The following is an 18,134-nucleotide window of genomic DNA, read 5'->3' as shown; positions in this document are numbered from 1 at the left end:
CGCTTTGTTCGCCATAGGTTGGCAGGGTATGCTCAGACGTGAGTCCCTTGCTCACTTTGCCACTGGATTCAAGCAAGCCTGGCTGAAGATGGCTGGCATGCCAGAAACCAGTCCTAGGAAGCTTGTTTCCGGTCCAGGGAAGGCATGGCTTGGCAGTTCGGCCTGGACTGTTCCCATGAGGCACAGGGTCAGACTGATTTGCATATGGCCATGTCTGAACTGGGGTGGCAGAGTGGGCTAAAGAACGGTGATGGATTAAACCCAGATCTTTTGACTGGGTGTGAGTGTTTGATTGGTTCAGATGCTCCGTCCATCACCACCCCCTTTTGTACCGCTTTGTTTGCCATAAGTTGGCAGGGTATGCTCAGACGTGAGTCCCTTGCTCACTTTGCCACTGGATTCAAGCAAGCCTGGCTGAAGACGGCTGAAATGCCAGAAACCAGTCCTAGGAAGCTTGTTTCCGGTCCAGGGAAGGCTTGGCTTGGCAGTTCGGGCAGGACTGTTCCCATGAGGCATAGGGTCAGACTGATTTGCATGTGGCCATGTCTGAACTGGGGTGGCAGAGTTGGCTAAAGAATGGTGATGGATTAAACCCAGATCTTTTGACTGGGTGTGAGTGTTTGATTGATTCAGATGCTCCGTCCATCACCACCCCCTTTCGTACCGCTTTGTTCGCCATAAGTTGGCAGGATATGCACAGACGTTAGTCCCTTGCTCACTTTGCCACTGGATTCAAGCAAGCCTAGCTGAAGATGGCTGAAATGCCAGAAACCTGTCCTAGGAAGCTTGTTTCCGGTCCAGAGAAGGCATGACTTGGCAGTTCGGGAAGGACTGTTCCCATGAGGGACATGGTCAGACTGATTTGCATATGGCCATGTCTGAACTGGGGTGGCAGAGTGGGCTAAAGAACGGCGATGGATTAAACCCAGATCTTTTGACTGGGTATGAGTGTTTGATTGGTTCAGATGCTCCGTCCATCACCACCCTCTTTTGTACCGCTTTGTTTGCCATAAGTTGGCAGGGTATGCTCAGACATGAGTCCCTTGCTCACTTTGCCACTGGATTCATGCAAGCCTGGCTGAAGACGGCTGAAATGCCAGAAACCGGTCCTAGGAAGCTTGTTAACGGTTCAGAGAAGGCATGGCTTGGCAGTTCGGGAATGACTGTTCCCATGAGGCACAGGGTCAGACTGATTTGCATATGGCCATGTCTGAACTGGGGTGGCAGAGTGGGCTAAAGAATGGTGATGGATTAAACCCAGACCTTTTGACTGGGTGTGAGTGTTTGATTGATTCAGATGCTCCGTCCATCACCACCCCCTTTCGTACCGCTTTGTTCACCATAAGTTGGCAGGATATGCACAGACGTTAGTCCCTTGCTCACTTTGCCACTGGACTCAAGCAAGCCTAGCTGAAGACGGCTGAAATGCCAGAAATCGGTCCTAGGGAGCTTGTTTCCGGTCCAGAGAAGGCATGACTTGGCAGTTCGGGAAGGACTGTTCCCATGAGGGACATGGTCAGACTGATTTGCATATGGCCATGTTTGAACTGGGGTGGCAGAGTGGGATAAAGAACGGTGATGGATTAAACCCAGATCTTTTGACTGGGTGTGAGTGTTTGATTGGTTCAGATGCTCCGTCTATCACCACCCCCTTTTGTACCGCTTTGTTCGCCATAAATTGGCAGGGTATGCTCAGACATGAGTCCCTTGCTCACTTTGCCACTGGATTCAAGCAAGCCTGGCTGAAGACGGCTGAAATGCCAGAAACCGGTCCTAGGAAGCTTGTTTACGGTCCAGAGAAGTGATGGCTTGGCAGTTCGGGCTGGACTGTTCCCATGAGGGACAGGGTCAGACTGATTTGCATATGGCCATGTCTTAACTGGGGTGGCAGAGTGGGCTAAAGAATGGTGATGGATTAAACCCAGATCTTTTGACTGGGTATGAGTGTTTGATTGGTTCAGATGCTCCGTCCATCACCACCCCCTTTTGTACCGCTTTGTTCGCCATAAGTTGGCAGGATATGCTCAGACATGAGTCCCTTGCTCACTTTGCCACTGGATTCAAGCAAGCCTGGCTGAAGACGTCTGAAATGCCAGAAACCGGTCCTAGGAAGCTTGTTTACGGTCCAGAGAAGTGATGGCTTGGCAGTTCGGGCTGGACTGTTCCCATGAGGCACAGGGTCAGACTGATTTGCATATGGCCATGTCTTAACTGGGGTGGCAGAGTGGGCTAAAGAATGGTGATGGATTAAACCCAGATCTTTTGACTGGGTATGAGTGTTTGATTGGTTCAGATGCTCCGTCCATCACCACCCCCTTTTGTACCGCTTTGTTCGCCATAAGTTGGCAGGATATGCTCAGACGTGAGTCCCTTGCTCACTTTGCCACTGGATTCAAGCAAGCCGGGCTGAAGACGGCTGAAATGCCAGAAACCGGTCCTAGGAAGCTTGTTTCCGGTCCAGGGAAGGCATGGCTTAGAAGTTCGGGCTGGACTGTTCCCATGAGGCACTGGGTCAGACTGATTTGCATATGGCCATGTCTGAACTGGGGTGGCAGAGTGGGATAAAGAACGGTGATGGATTAAACCCAGATCTTTTGACTGGGTGTGAGTGTTTGATTGGTTCAGATGCTGCGTCCATCACCACCCCCTTTTGTACCTCTGTGTTGAATGTGGCGATCAATCTAACTGGATTCACTTCATGTTTGTCTTTCATTTTCACTTTCATTTTTTCACAAGAACATAGGCCCTGTTCAGGCTGACTTCTTTGCTTTCTGCTGTCCTCAATACTTTCATGGGAAAAATATTCACTGAAAAACCTAAAGGTTACAGGAACGTTATAGTTAGGCTCAGATTTCACTCGTACAAAACCAGTGAAATTCAGCAATTATAATTACCTGAGCTAACTATTACTTATGGCCCGCAAAGTATTGCTAATGCCCTCACAATGCCCTCTGTGTTGAATGTGGCGATCAATCTAACCGGATTCACTTCATGTTTGTCTTTCATTTTCACTTTCATTTTTTCACAAGAACATGGGCCCTGTTCAGGCTGGCTTCTTTGCTTTCTGCTGTCCTCAATACTTTCATGGGAAAAATATTCACTGAAAAACCTAAAGGTTACAGGAACGTTATAGTTAGGCTCAGATTTCACTCGTACAAAACCAGTGAAATTCAGCAATTATAATTACCTGAGCTAACTATTACTTATGGCCCGCAAAGTATTGCTAATGCCCTCACATATTACATCACTCATGACAGGGTCAGTGACATCACTGATTACATCACTGATGACATCTCAAATGACATCACTGATGACATCATCAAGTGAGTGTAAGTGTTTTTAAGAGTTTATGGGTGTTAAACATTTATAGTAACCTACTAGAAAAGTTAGCTGCACTACTACTGATACATACTACTTCTAACATATATAATGTGAGTGGATCTGTGACTTAATCCTTATGTGTTTGGGTGTGTAAGTGGCTGTAAGGATGTATAACTGTATAAGTGAGTAGCTGTGTGGGTGAGTGAGATGCTCTGTGAGTGGCCGTATTGGTGAGGGGGTGAGTGTGTCAGTGGCCTATGGGTGAGTGAGTGGGTGTCCGAATGGTTGTATGAGTGAGTGACTCAGTGTGTAAGTGGCAGTATGAGTGAGTGAGTGGCTGTTTGAGTGGGTGTTTGGTTAAGGGATTTGGTGTGTGAGTGGATTAATGGAGAGTTAGTATTTATGTGAATGGCTGTATGGGTGAGTGAGCTGATTTGTGAGTGCCTGTGTGGATGTGTGAATGAGTATGTGTGTGGGTGAGTTTGTGAGTGCTTGAATAGGTGAGTGAGTGGCTGGCCTTTGCCTCAGGGGGAGGTGGGCTGCGCGGCCTCTCTCCTGGGCCAATTTCAGCCCCAGAGACTCCATCTCCCAGCTATGATGGAGACCGCTGGGGAGCCTCGAGATCCCAGAGGGAGCCTCAAGGCCCCCATTGTCCCACCCGGCTTCCCACCTCCTAGGAAGCTGGCATTACTTTGACAAAGAGGGAGCAGCTAACTTGTAACTCCCTCTCTGTCAAAGCAATTGTGCTCACTTTCAGCAAGCGAGAGCATTTTTTGTGCTCTCACTTGCTGAAAGTGAGCCCTGTTTGCTATGACTTGGCAGGAACGTTACAGCTCCAGCCAAGCCATACAAAACAGCTAGGTCCCCCAACATAGCAGAAGCCAGCCCTCGGGGGTGCCGGTCCCCAGGCCATCTTTGGCTCCAGGAGGGGGGCTGCACAGGGTGAGCATTGAACCCCCTACATTATATTATTTGAGCACTGGGGAGGTAGTGGTCCCTGGGGCTGTGCGGGGGCAGCGAAGGACCCCCTTCATTTCTATGTTATTTGCCCAAGTGAGGTGGCAGTCCCTGGAGCTGGAGAATCTGTACGCTCCCCATTAATTAAAGTTTAAGCACCAGGGAGGTGGTGGTCCCTGGGACTGCAAGGGGGGGTCTACATGGCCCCGCATTATTCAAACCTAAAGCCCCATGGAGGTGGCAGCCCCTGGCATTGTGGGGAAGGCCATATGGACCTCCACCGCAGTGATTCAATAAATATCCCCAGGGAGGTGGTGGACCCCTAGGTTGCAGGGGGGCATGCAGGCCCCCACACTAGTTTATTATTCTTTGCCCCAGGGAGGTGGCGGTTCCTGGAGGCAGGGATGCTGCATGGGCACCCCCACATAATTTTAAAACACTGCCCTCTGGATTTCGCCCACCCAGGAGCTTCCTATCAAAGACACGCTGGAACCCTCACATCTTTTTTTCCCAATTTTGCTGGGGATCCAAGGGTCCACTTGTGAATTTGCGGCAACATTTAATCAAAAAAAACTTATAACCCGCCGGCGGGGTCCCTATGAAACCGCTCCACCATATGTGGGGGTCAGGGTATTCCTACCATGCCCCTTTTCTTTATTTTGTACATTTTTTGTGGGACTCAGATCAAAGCTGAGTCCCAAGATGGCTGCCAACACTTCCTGGTTGAAGTGTTTGCAGCCAATCAAATTTCAGTAGAAACTGGAGGTCCACTGCAAGGACTCACATTCCTAGATATCTATATATGTCAAACATAAATATCTCTGAAACCACTGAACAAATTTACACCAAATCACGAAAAAGCACGCTTTCAGAACCAACATCTAGCTTTCTGCCAAATTCTGCGGTTCGAGCTGTAGTCATGTTCAAAAAAGAAAAATCCCCATAGACATAACATGGGGAAAATGTGTTTTGGGACCCCCCTTTTTTCTTGGATCCCCCTTGCCCCCTCACCTCAAAACATTCAAGACAACAAATTAACTACAAAGGGGATGTTTTTTTGATTCATTAAGTGGCGCCAAAGTTTGGGCAAAACAAAATCCTTTTCCTATGGAAACTTTGGTCCTAAACTATAATTACCTAATGGCTATTGCCAGTAGATAATATGCACTGAAAAAACAATGGTTAAAGAGACATTATAGTTAGGTTCAGATTTTATTCACACAAACCCATAGCAATCCAACAGTTACCTAAGCTAACTATAGCTTATGCCACTCGTAATGCATTGCTTAAGACCTCACATATTACATCACTAATGACATGGTCAGTGAAATCTCAAATTCAATCACTGATGACATCATCCAACATAGTAAAACTTCAATATACTTCCTAAAATACCATTCATATTTTTTAAAAGTAAGAAGAAGACACATGCGAGAGACCTACAGCACAGAGCTCAATGTAACCTTATCAGCTACAGACCTCAGTCCTAGGATTTCACTCTCCCCGGCAGCTCTGCTGTGCCCTACATCACCTCTGAAGCCTCAGACCTCCCTTGCAGGGTTCGAGTCAAACCTGATTCCGGTCTCTCACTGGTGTGCATTGTGTGCTTAATTTTCTGCTTATTTTTTATCAGATTGTGCCTGCTGCTGTGTGTTTGTTATATTACTCTTTGCTCGTAGCTGTGTCCCCTTCTGGTTTCTCCCGCCACCGCTGACCCATGACTCCTCCCCCTAGCGCCCCACACCTGCCTCCCAGCTGCACGTCCCTCCCCCTCCCCTTCATAATGGCGGCCGCTGAGCAGTCACGCAGCGGACGCGCACAATGAGCTTGCTGCTGCCGCCACCCCACCGCGATCAGCGCCAGGACCCCTGGTCCTCCCAGACCCCACTGCTACGACTCAACCACCCTCCACGCTCTCAACCCCAGAAGACACGCCGACTGTGCAAGATCCTCGCCAAACACCACCGACGGAGAGTTCTCATGCAGACTCTGCTGCATATCTTTCACAATCGACAAAGCTCCCACAACCGCCAATGGCACGTCCAATGTACTCACCACCGAAACCCTGACTTGTATCTTCAACGTGCACTCCTTGCACCAACACGCTGTAGAGATCTGGGACCTGATCAACACCCTCTCGCCCGACATCGCGTTCTTTACAGAAACCTGGACCAACACCACCTGTGGTACCGACATCGCCAATGCCATTCAAGACGGCTACAAGATCCAGAGAAAGGACGGGCCGCACCGCCCAGGAGAAGGACTCGCCATCGCACACAAGATCCCACCTTTGACTCTCCACATCCAGCACGAGTGATCCCCATTACAACACAGAACACCTCCACTTCCATATCCAGCTTAGCCCCAGGACCAGGCAATGGGGCACCCTCATCTACAGACCGCCAGGACCACACACTCACCACACAACCACCATAGCCGAGTTCGTCCACGCCTTCAACCTCCACGGACTACATTCTACTCGGGGACCTGAATTTCCCCCTAGACAGCAGCAACGACCCCCAACTCTACCACTCTCCTCGACAACCTAAGACTGAAGCAGCTCATCAACAGGCCCACCCACAGAGCGGGTCACACCCTCGACCCCATCTTTGCGGGAGGAACTAACATCCGCTTCAACCACATCACCCAGCCCCCCTGGATGGACCACCACTGCATCCATTTCACATTCAACTCCAGCACCGCACCCAAACCCGCCTGTGCCCGCCATGACGGAACTGGAGCAAGGTCACAGAGGAACACCTCAGCACCACCCTCCGTCAAACCCCCCCTTCACCATGAACAACCACAACTCAGCCGCCAGGGAATTTCACCACTGGATCTCCTGCTGCGCAGACAAGCTCGCACCCCTCAGCCCCGCCAAACAATGCCCTCTGAAAGCCGCCTGGTTCACCACGGAGCTTCAAGAAGCCGGCGCTCCTGTAGACACCTAGAGAAATCCTGGCGAAGTCTGAAAACCACTGAATCTCAGAACAACCACAATAGCGCCCTGAAGGATACCACCAGCGCATAAGAGACATCAAACAGACCTTCATAAAGAAAAAAAGCCCAGACCAACATGACCAACGCCAAGGAACTGTTCAACATGATACAGCAATTTGCCAAACCCACCTGCGAAGCAACGGACATCACACCTTCCCAGGAACTCTGCGACAAGCTCAGCTCCTACTTCCATCTGAAGATCAAGGCCCTTTGCGACAACTTCAGCGAACCAACGACGAACACAACCCCCCTATCCACCGCCGCCGATAAGCCTACAATCACGTCCTGGGATCTCTCTACCATCAAACTCATCACTGGGACCATGAAGAGAACCCACTCAGAAGCCCAAATGGACCCCTGGCCACTGCACATATTCCACAGGGCCGCTGCCGTCATCGCACCCAAACTAGGACACACCATCAACGCCTCCCTCAGATCAGCCATCTGCCCAGACGACTGGAAACAGGCGTGGTCAAACCCCTCCTCAAGAAACCAATGGCTGACCCTATGGACCTGAAAAACTACCGACCCATCTCTCTCCTCCCTTTTAAGGCCAAAGTCACCGAGAGTCTTGTAGCACAGCACCAAGACCGCCTTCCTCGCCGCCACCGACGCCATCTGCAGGTTACTGGATGAGGGACACACCCCGGCCCTCATCCTTCCAGACCTCTCTGCACCTTTCGACACTGTCTCACATCGCATGCTCGTGTCCAGACTTCATGACACTGGAATACAAGGAGTTGCCCTCGACTGGATCCGATCCTTCCGCTACGGCAGAACCCAGAGGATCCAACTTTCTCCCTTCCTCTCCAAACCCACGGAAATCAGCTGCAGAGTACCCCAGCTCCACGCTCTTCAACATCTAAATGGCCCCCTCGCAGCCGTCGTCAGACTGCATGGGCTCAGCATTGTATCCTACACAGATGACACTCAGCTCATCCTCTCGCTCACAAAGAAACCCGAAGACACCAGACTCTGTTTCCAGGAAGGAATGAAGGACGTGGCAGCCTGGAGGAAGGACAGCTGCCTGAAGCTAAACTCAGAGAAAACCAAGTTCCTCATCCTCAGGCCCTGCTCTAACCCTGGGCAGAACACTACGCTACGCTCGCGGAGTGAGCGTAGTTTGCACAACAACTCGCTATGCGAATTGCACGTAGTAGAGTGCAAAAATGAGTAGCGGGCATTTTTTGCTCACCCGTGGTCCTCAACGTCAAGTTGGCGACCGCGAGCAAGCAAAATCACCATCCCGGCGAGACTTTTTCCTTGTTCGCGATCAGCAACATCAAGTTGCCGATCGTGAGCGTGGAAAATAAACCTCCCAGTGAGATTCTAAATGCGGGGAGGTGAGGTTTCTCATTGTGAGTGGTCGCGTATGCTTGCGACCGCTCACGATGAGAAACTACCAGTCCGCATTGAGAAAGCTGTCTCTCGAGTACAAATCTATTAGAGCTGCAGAAAACAACCGCTTGCACTGTGCAAGATGTCGTTTGCAATGATTGCACAGTGCGGACAAGCATCCGGCACTGTGCAATCAGTGCGAACAGCATGTTCCCTACCGCACTACGCAGTTCACATAGCTACGCATAGCGTGCGAAGTGCACTTCACATAGCTACGTGTAGCACTACTTTGTGAACTACGCCCAGGGTTATCCTGCACCTCCGCCTGGGATAACACCTGGTGGTCCTCTGCCCTTGGGAGCCCACCCACCCCTACACACCACGCTAGAAACCTCGGCATCATCCTTGACTCCCTCCTCTCCATGAACCACCAGATCAATGGCATCGCCTCCACCAGCTTCAACTGCCTCCGCATCCTCCGTAAAACCTTCAAATGGATACCCCCGACTGTAGTGGGACCGTCACCCACGCACTCATAACCAGCCGACTGGACTACGGAAACTCCCTCTATGCCCGAATCAACAAAACTCTTCTACACAAGCTCCAAACCATCCAGAACGCCTCAGCCAGACTCGTCCTCGGGACACCGCACCACGAGCACATGACCCAACACCTACGAGGCATCCATTGGCTCCCCATCGAAAAGAGGATCACCTTCAAAGTCCCATGCCTACAAATCCCTCAACAACGTCGGACTCAAATACCTCAATGAGAGACTGTCTTTCCACGTACCCAAGAGGAACCTCCACTCCGCAGACCTCACCCTGGCAGATGTCCCCCGCATCCGCAGAAACAAAACCGGTGGGAGAGCTTTCTCCTACATCGCAGCAAAAACATGGAATGAGCTTCCCATGAACATCAGATGCCTGCCGACCCTGCACATGTTCAGGAAAGACCTCAGGACCTAGCTCTTCGACTGACCCGGAGCAGCTGCCCCCCCCACCCCACCCCAGCGCCTTGAGACCCTCACGGGTAAGTAGCGCACTATATAAACCCCTGATTGATTGATTGATTGATGGTTACTTTTCTTTTGAGAGTGGAGGAGGATTGCCATAGTTCTGACTCATACTCCAATACCAAATCATAGACCTCCTTTCAGCTTTTATATTTGTTATACCACTCAAAACTGGTCACTAATTTTTACATCGTTTTCATGTTACCTTTAAAGAAGCCCACTTTTCATGGATCTGTGTAGCCTCAGCGGCACTCAGCGTGGTCGCCCTTGTAAATCCGCAGTGGTCCCACGGATCCACACAAAAGCCCTGAACAACATTCAACAATCTGCTGTTAATACATTTTATTAATGACCTAGACATAATTACAGGGGTTGGACTGCAAATCCTTATGAGGAATACCTTTGGCATATTAATGACACTTTTCCCACATACTGCCTTGGGGTTCTCCAACATTTGCCAAAGACATAATTGGCAGTGGTCAACACACTTTTGCCTACAGATACTAAAATCCAGGAATCATGTTAATAAAACTGTTTCTGCATCCCTCCGAGACCACAACCTGAGCACTATATACCATAACAAAGTACTCTTCAATATGGATGGAATATATCGAAAAGACTTCCATTTGACAGAGGGAGGCAACATGGTGATCCTCAAAAACTTAAAAGACTTAGGGGCATATTATCAAGGGGGTTTATCTCCGCTTTAAAAGCCAAGAAAGCGGAGATCTCCCTATTACCTAGCTGTCGCTAACACCAGTTAGCGACAGCTAGTAGGAGATAGCGACCATCTTGGGCCCCACTTTGCATGTCAGTGATATTTATCACGAATGGCATGCAAAGTGGGCGTTCCAAGATGTTAGCAACTGGAAACAGTCGCTAACATCGCTATCTCCTATTACCAACTTATGGAGATATACGCGTTAAGCGCGAATATCTCCAAAAGCTAACACCTGCCCTGAGCAGTTCTTAGCCATGTTATCCAATGGGAGGTGGATAACATGGCTAAGAGCATTAGCTCGGTAATGCATGAATATCGCGGACTTTTCAGCGATATTCATGCATTGCGGCCGATTTTTATCGCATTTGCGATAAACCTTGGTAATACCAAGGTTTATTTGCGATAAAAATCGCCGCAGCTCAGCGGTAAATTTTTGTCTCTAACCAAGCAATAGCTTTATCGCTATTGCTTGGTAATATGCCCTTGAGTCCTGTTCTATGTGTAGTTATCATCTACACATCACAAAGGCTGGTTTCAGAGCCAAACATTTTTACAAACCCTGGTTTAAAAAAAAATACTTTAAAAAGAAAATTCACTCGAATCTGCAGACCCTACCAAATAAGGGGACTGCTGGCTATGCTACAGGGGGATCCATGATGGATCCACAGATCCAATCACAACAAAATCACACAATCAATGCAAAACAACAACACATTTAAGACATACATATCCTAGTACAATTCATACAACTTCATCACATGTGTGTGTGTCTGTAAGTAGATGTGCAAGTAACTTCTAGAATATGCCTGTTGATCTAAAGACGTAGATTTCCATTCATACTTCTGCTCGTCCATTCTCATTCCTGCAGATTTTGTGATGGTAATGTGAATTTGCACATTTAATTATAGTTTTAAATGTGGTTGCAATGATGAAGCAGACTTAAGAATGTTGAGGAGTACACTAAAATGGTTGCTTCCATACTGCATTTCATGTGGCCAACCCCATTTTTATCATCTCATCCCCATCCAGAGTTCATCACATACCTATTGATTATAAACAGTCTCCTAAAAAAGGCAAATGTTTTGGATAGACTTCAATGTATTCAACCTTCCTCCCCGCCCAGAGACTGTTGACCTTCATTTACTTCAATAGGATCACACTTGACAAATACCTGAATTCACATTTCATGGAGACTCACTAGTTTGAGAGGGATGCCATTACCTCTCCATGTCATGTCAATTTTTGCACCTTTGGACAGTTTGTTACTCTAGTAGATGGTCTGCACCGCATTAGGATCATAGCATCTAGAGTCACAGAGGATTTTAGCACACCTTTGTGCCTCCTAGGTGTGCAAAAATATAAAGTAAGTTTGATAGTGATAATCAACTTGACCAAGGGCCACTGTGTTGCTGTCTGTAAAATTATATGAAGAATGTTTCATTATATGAGAATTTAGCAATCCTGCTATTTATAAAACAATGTCTGGTTCTCTTCCTCTGTAAATTATAAAAAGTAACTAAGACTATTATAACAGGAAGACAGATATGTATATTATATATTCACTGAAAAAACCACAGGTTTAAGGGACGTTATAGTTAGAAATTCACAATTCACTGAAGTCATCAATTATGTCACTGACCATGCCATGAGTAATGTAATATGTGATGTGACGTCATCAGCAGTGCATTGCGGGGGCGTGGGTTATAGTTAGCTTAGCTAAGTATAACTGCTGAATTTCTCAGGTTTTGTACGTGTGAAATGTCAGCCTAAATCTAACGTCTCTTTAACATTTGTTTTTTTGGGGATTTCTAAGGTTTTTTAAATGCTAATTCCTAAAAATAAGATACCCGGAGGGCATCTTGGCCCCCAATGTCCCTCTGGAGTGAAGTGGACTCCATCCCCCAACCAGTAGTGTGCCAGGAGGTGAGTTTGAAGAGTGGTGGACAAAGGGGGTGTGGCCTCTGAAGACCGCTTAGCAATCCTGCTGTGTAGGACCTACTGGAAATAACAAGAGAGGTAGTTGGCCCCAAGGATGTCCTTGGGGGACAACTACCCCTCCTATTACCTTCAGTAAGTCCCGCACAGCAGGATTGCTGAGTTCTGATAGCAGGCCGTGCCCCCTTTCTCCACCAGTCTGCATTTTGCCTCCTGGTGCGCTCTTGGTTGGCGGATGAAGTCCCCTTCACTGCTGGGGGTGCTTAGGGGCCAACTCGCCTACCTGTTTCCTCCTGTAAGCCCCACACAGTGAGATTGCTGAGAGGTGGTCGCAGGCCATGCCCCCTTTCTCCACCACTCTGCAAACGCACCTGCAGGCGCTCCCTTGTTTTGGGGTGAAGTCCCCTTGCCTTTTAAGGGTTCCTGGGGGCCAACTAGCCCACCTGTTACCTCCAGTAAGCCCCACAAAGCTGGTGTGTTGAGAGGTGGTCAGAGGCCATGCCCCCTTTCTCCACCATTCTGCAAACATGCCTCCTGGTGGACTGCTGGAGGTCCACTTTAGACCTGATGTCCTCAGGACACAAGGGGACCTCATCGCCCCACCAGCAGTGCACCAAGAGGCGCGTTTGCAGAGTGGTGTAAAAAGGGGTGCGGCTTCCAACCACCTCTCAGCAGCCCCCCTATGCGGGGATTGCTGGAGGTAACAGGTGGGCTAGTTGTACCCTAAGGACCCTCAGCATCGAAGGGGACTTCATCCCCCAATCAAGAGTGTGCCACTTCCAAAGTAGTGGAGAAAAGGGGCGGGCATCTGGTGAGTTGCTGGCTTCCATTTTTGTTTTAGGAAGGGGGGCTGTGTGGCCACCCTTCCTTTGACCATTGTGGGCCCCAGAGACCCCATTCCCCGGGGCCTGACCCATTTTTTATTTTTTTAAATAACATAAAAAGGGAGGCGGTGCCCGGCCCTTCTCCCGAGGCCGATTTTGACCCCAGGGACCCCATCCCCCAGGGCCGAGCCATTTTCATTAGATATATTTTTTAAAGGAAGGGGGCCCACATGACCCCCCCCCCCGTTCCCTCGGCCAAGTTTCCCCTGGTGAATAAAAATGGTAGGGCGGCCGGGCCTGATATTGCCCTGGGGTACCCCATCCTCCTGTGCATGGCCACAACGCTGGGGGACCGCGGGGGGAGCCTCATAGCCCCCGCAGTCTCTGCCGGCTCCGCGCCTCCTGTGGAAGCCAGCATTGCTTTTGGGCAGAGGGAGCTGCAAACATGCAGCTCCCTCTGCCCAAAAGCATTTCTGCTTCGCTTCATGTAAGCGAGAGCATTTTTGCTGCTCCCGCTTCCATGAAGCAAAGCAGTGTTTGCTATGGCATGCCATAGCAATCTGCAATGTCCCGGCCTCGGGCACCCAGTGACATTGCTGGAGCCAGCCCTGGGCGGCTCCAGGAGGAGCCCCCTCAGCCCCCTCTACTTTGCAGTGGTGGTCCCCAGGGCTGTGTGGGGGGTTTGAGCACCCCCACACATTATTTTGAGCATAGCCCCATGGAGGTGGCAGTCCCGAGGACTGCGTGGAGGGGCAGGAGCTCCCTATGCCAAATTAGTAAATAGCCCCCGGGGAGGCGGTGGGTCCGGGAGCTGCGTGGGACACATTATTTTTTTTAAAAGCCCTGGGGAGGTGGTGGTCCCTGGGGCTGCGTGGCCACAAATGTTTTAACTATATAGCTCTGGGGAGGTGTCAACAAAGTGCTTTCTTTTCTTTTGTTTTTTTTCAGTGGGATTTGTGGACCCTCGCGACTCCCAACAAAAATAAAAATAAAACATCTTTTTGGGCCCTCTGCATCCCTGTGGGGCCCCCTGAACAGGCCGAGGGAGTGAGGGGGTTTCTGACCTGCCCCCTTTTCTTGATTTGTAACTTTCTCTCACCATTTTTCTCTCACCGTTTTTCTTGTGACTCGGTACAACCGAGTCACAAGATGGGTGCCAACACTACCTGGTTTGAAGTGTTGACAGCCAATCAGAACACAGGCTCCAGACATTAAGGGCTAGATGTAGGTAATTCTATTTTACCACTTCTTAAATACCGAATTTTACCGATTCGGTATTTAAGAAGTGGTAAAATAGAGGGGGTATGTAGGTGTTTCAGAATCGGTAAAGACCGAATTGTTAAGATTCGGTATTTACCGATTCTGTAAATACCGATTCGGTAATGCCCATTGATTCCTATGGGCCTTGGAGCCCATAGGAATCAATGGGCAATACCGAATCGGTATTTACCGATTCGGTAAATACAGATTTCAGCAAGGGTGCAGGGGGTGTCACTTTGACACCCTCTAGCACCCCAAAGACGGGCATGTGTGCCACATGCACACAGACATGCCCTAAGGGCATGTCTGTCTGTCACATGGCTAGGTGTGCATGCACACATGTGCATGCACACCTGGATTCGGTATTTTACCACCCAATTGGATTCGGTGGTAAAATACCGAATCTGTAAGACTTTAGGGACTCTGAAGAGTCCCACCTACATCTGGCCGTTACCGAATTGGTAAAAATACCGATTCGGTATTTTACAGAATCGGTAAATTTACCGATTCGGTAAATTTACCGAATCTGTAAAAATGGCCCCCTACATACCAAATACCCATTTACCGGTCGGTAACGGCCGAAATCGGCCGTTACCGGTCGGTAAATGGCCTCCTACATTCGGCCCATAGATACCTGAGAAATGTTACATTTCTCAGGAACTACTGAATAGATTTACATCATTTAACAAAAAGAGTGCTATCTGAACCATGAGCTACCTTTTTGGCAAATTTGGTGTAATTCTGTTCAGCAGTTCGGGATGTAGCAGTGTCTAAAGATTCCCATGGAAATTAACATGGAGAAAACACATTTTGGGACCTCCACTTTTTCTCAGCCCCTGCTTGACGGATTACCTCGAAACTTTCAACACAACAGCTGAAGTGAGTGGGCCATTAATTTTGAAAATGTTTTCAAAGATTCATTAAACGGCGACAAAGAAATTGGTAAAAGAATAAACGCTTTTTGAATAGAAACAAGGTCCTAATTAGAACTACCTACTGGCGACCGCCAGTAGGTAATTAACCTTGTTTGATTTGTATGGAGAAATAGAAAAAGAATCGCTATTTGTATGCGGGCTGTTGTAGCAGGCCCTTCCAAATAACAATTTATATCCATATGCTTATATATAATGGTTTAGGCTCTAAATAGCAGTTGTAAAAGTGTGAGCAGTCTTTTGCGAGCTGTAAATAGTACATCTGGCATAAGGTTCCTCCAGTAATAAAATAGCTGCTAAAAAACTGATCCCCTATTTCGCATTTTCTTCATTTGATTAATAAGTGAATTTAGCAGAAAATCTGAAACATAAGTGAGTATTTATTTTAAACCGCTGGAACAACCTGAATTGGAACTAAAGGAAACTTTCTCCACATTACACTTCTGTTTTTGCAGTAATGAAAAATGAGTAGAGAATCTAAAGTTACTTGCACAATAGCATCTGCAGACAAAAAAAGTATTTTTTTGTTCATGCTTTAAAACTAGACAATGCCTTTTTGTTGTCTTACTTATTTGGCAGATATCAACCGACTTGGAAAACTCATCACACACAACAGCCTTTTAAGAAGTATATAAGTCTTTGATTGCCAGCAGCGTGTGTGGAAAGCTCCCATCCACACCGGGTAGGGCACAACCAGTGGGCCCCTAGCCAGAGACTAAGGGTAACTGCTTTGTTGACAATATGTTCCTGGCCCTCTTCCTCTGCAAATTATACACTCTTACAGTGCATAGTGACAGCTGCATAAGTGTAAAGGAGATTATATAAAAATGCCATACATTCCTTTAAAGGGAAGAGTGTGCCTCTAGTGGTTATATTTCTAAGATACAAAGGAGGAATTTAGAAGCTCCAACGTGTAATGTAGTAACCTCTGAAATTAGAGGAATCACCATGCGCCATTCGAAGTGAAAATATATATATATATATATATATATATATTCGGTACAAAGAAAAAGAAAAATATGTTCATAAAAGCACATAAAATAACTGTATACCAAATGTTCAACAAACCAGCCCGAACAGTATTAGTTAAAATATTGTTATAAAAACTAAAATACAAGTACAATCTTTAAAATTACAGTAAAGACCATGAATGTACAAAATACATTAATGATAAAGAGGTGTCGAGCCATACATCTATCCATATCATGCCCCTTAATGATTTCCTAATTTTTTAATCACATAGGCAAGAAACGATGCGAGGACAAAACCAGCTTATGCATCTTGCACATCCACACAAAAATTGATACGCTGCCTTGCGTTACCACAGTTCTACACTTAAAAATAGGGGCTTTAAGTACTTTTTCCATGCGGAATTCAAAAATGTATCCACTGCGAGGCATTACTGGATTGTTTATTGAATGTTCTCTTACACAATGTGTCAAAAGTAATTAGTGGATATTAACATAAACAAAGCCGCTTATAAAATGTTAATTCCCAAATAAAGAGGGCTTCTATGTACACAAGGCCTCTTTGTAGCAATACAGGCAACAATGTTTCGCAAACGTATGAATGGAGATAATTCTGCACGTTTGTAGAGAATACTCAACCTACAGGTGGTGGCTTTAGGAAACGTTTATTCAAACAAACAGTGAGCTTTCAGAATAGCTTTCCAGCAACAGACGCCAGGGACACTGGCACAGCACATTCCCGAGACAACAGAGCAGGACATGGAACGCATAGGGTGACCAACTGGCATGGGTGCAAATTCAGGACCGTTAGTGTAAAAATTCAGGACAAAGGGCCAAAATTTAGGGCAAAAATTCAGGTCACAAGGCCAAAATTCAGGACAAAACTTTGGGGGGGGAAAAATCTACGTTTTACAGACTCGTCAAAGGAAGCTGCGCAGTAGTATAAAGGGTCCTTTGGTGAGCCAGCATCATTCATTGGCCTGTTATATTATAAATTGCTAAATTTACACTTTGCTTCAGCCCACCACAGCTTACAGCAAGGGGCTTTGGGCAAACATTATCATTCCTGCAAACCCCAGAACTATGGACAAAAGGGGTCCGTAAAAAGGTTCATATCGGACAACTGACTAGACACCGCAATAACGGACCGTCCATGAAATTTATGGATGGTTGGTCACCCTAGGAACACAGAATCAAGAGCAGTACATTTAACACATAATCCAGGTAAAGATAAACCAAGGCATAAGGTAAGCATTCAAGACACGTTGCAAAAATGGCTGTTTACAAACAGTACTTATACAACCTTAAGGTAATCACCCTTCCCTTCATATAAAAAACTAAAAATAAAAAAACACAGTAATAATAACAAATGAGTATATAGCAATTAGTGCATGAAAACAATTCTTAATATTAACAGGTATAGATACATTGCAAACAGATCTAGCATGACAACCATCAGTTGAGATTTATGAATCCGTGGTAATACCATCACAGAAAGCATGACTGTTGGGTTAATCTTGTACAGACTCACGCACAGGAATCGTGGAACCTGTGACAAGAACTGTGGGTAAGTCCACCAATGGTAAACTACTTTTTTTTAAGAAGGAGCAGCCATCAAGAACCAGCCAGACAACCAGGAACATACCCAAAATCTTTTTCCAACCACACTTTTGCTTGCTCTTGAGTTAACTTCACTAACCATCTCCTGCTCCCCCATCCTTTGTCATCATCCCAAACTGCCCCCATTGAAAATGTCACCATCTTGTAAGGAAGCATAAAAGTAGACTCACCTTTCTTCCCTCTATGAGGGTTCAAAGTATAGCTTAGCTAACAGCTGCCGACATGCCACTTTTTTTTGTAAAA

Source organism: Lissotriton helveticus, chromosome 4_1 (assembly GCF_964261635.1).
Source record: "Lissotriton helveticus chromosome 4_1, aLisHel1.1, whole genome shotgun sequence".
NCBI classification, from domain to species: Eukaryota; Metazoa; Chordata; class Amphibia; order Caudata; family Salamandridae; genus Lissotriton; species Lissotriton helveticus.
Note: the sequence above shows the minus strand (reverse complement) of the source record.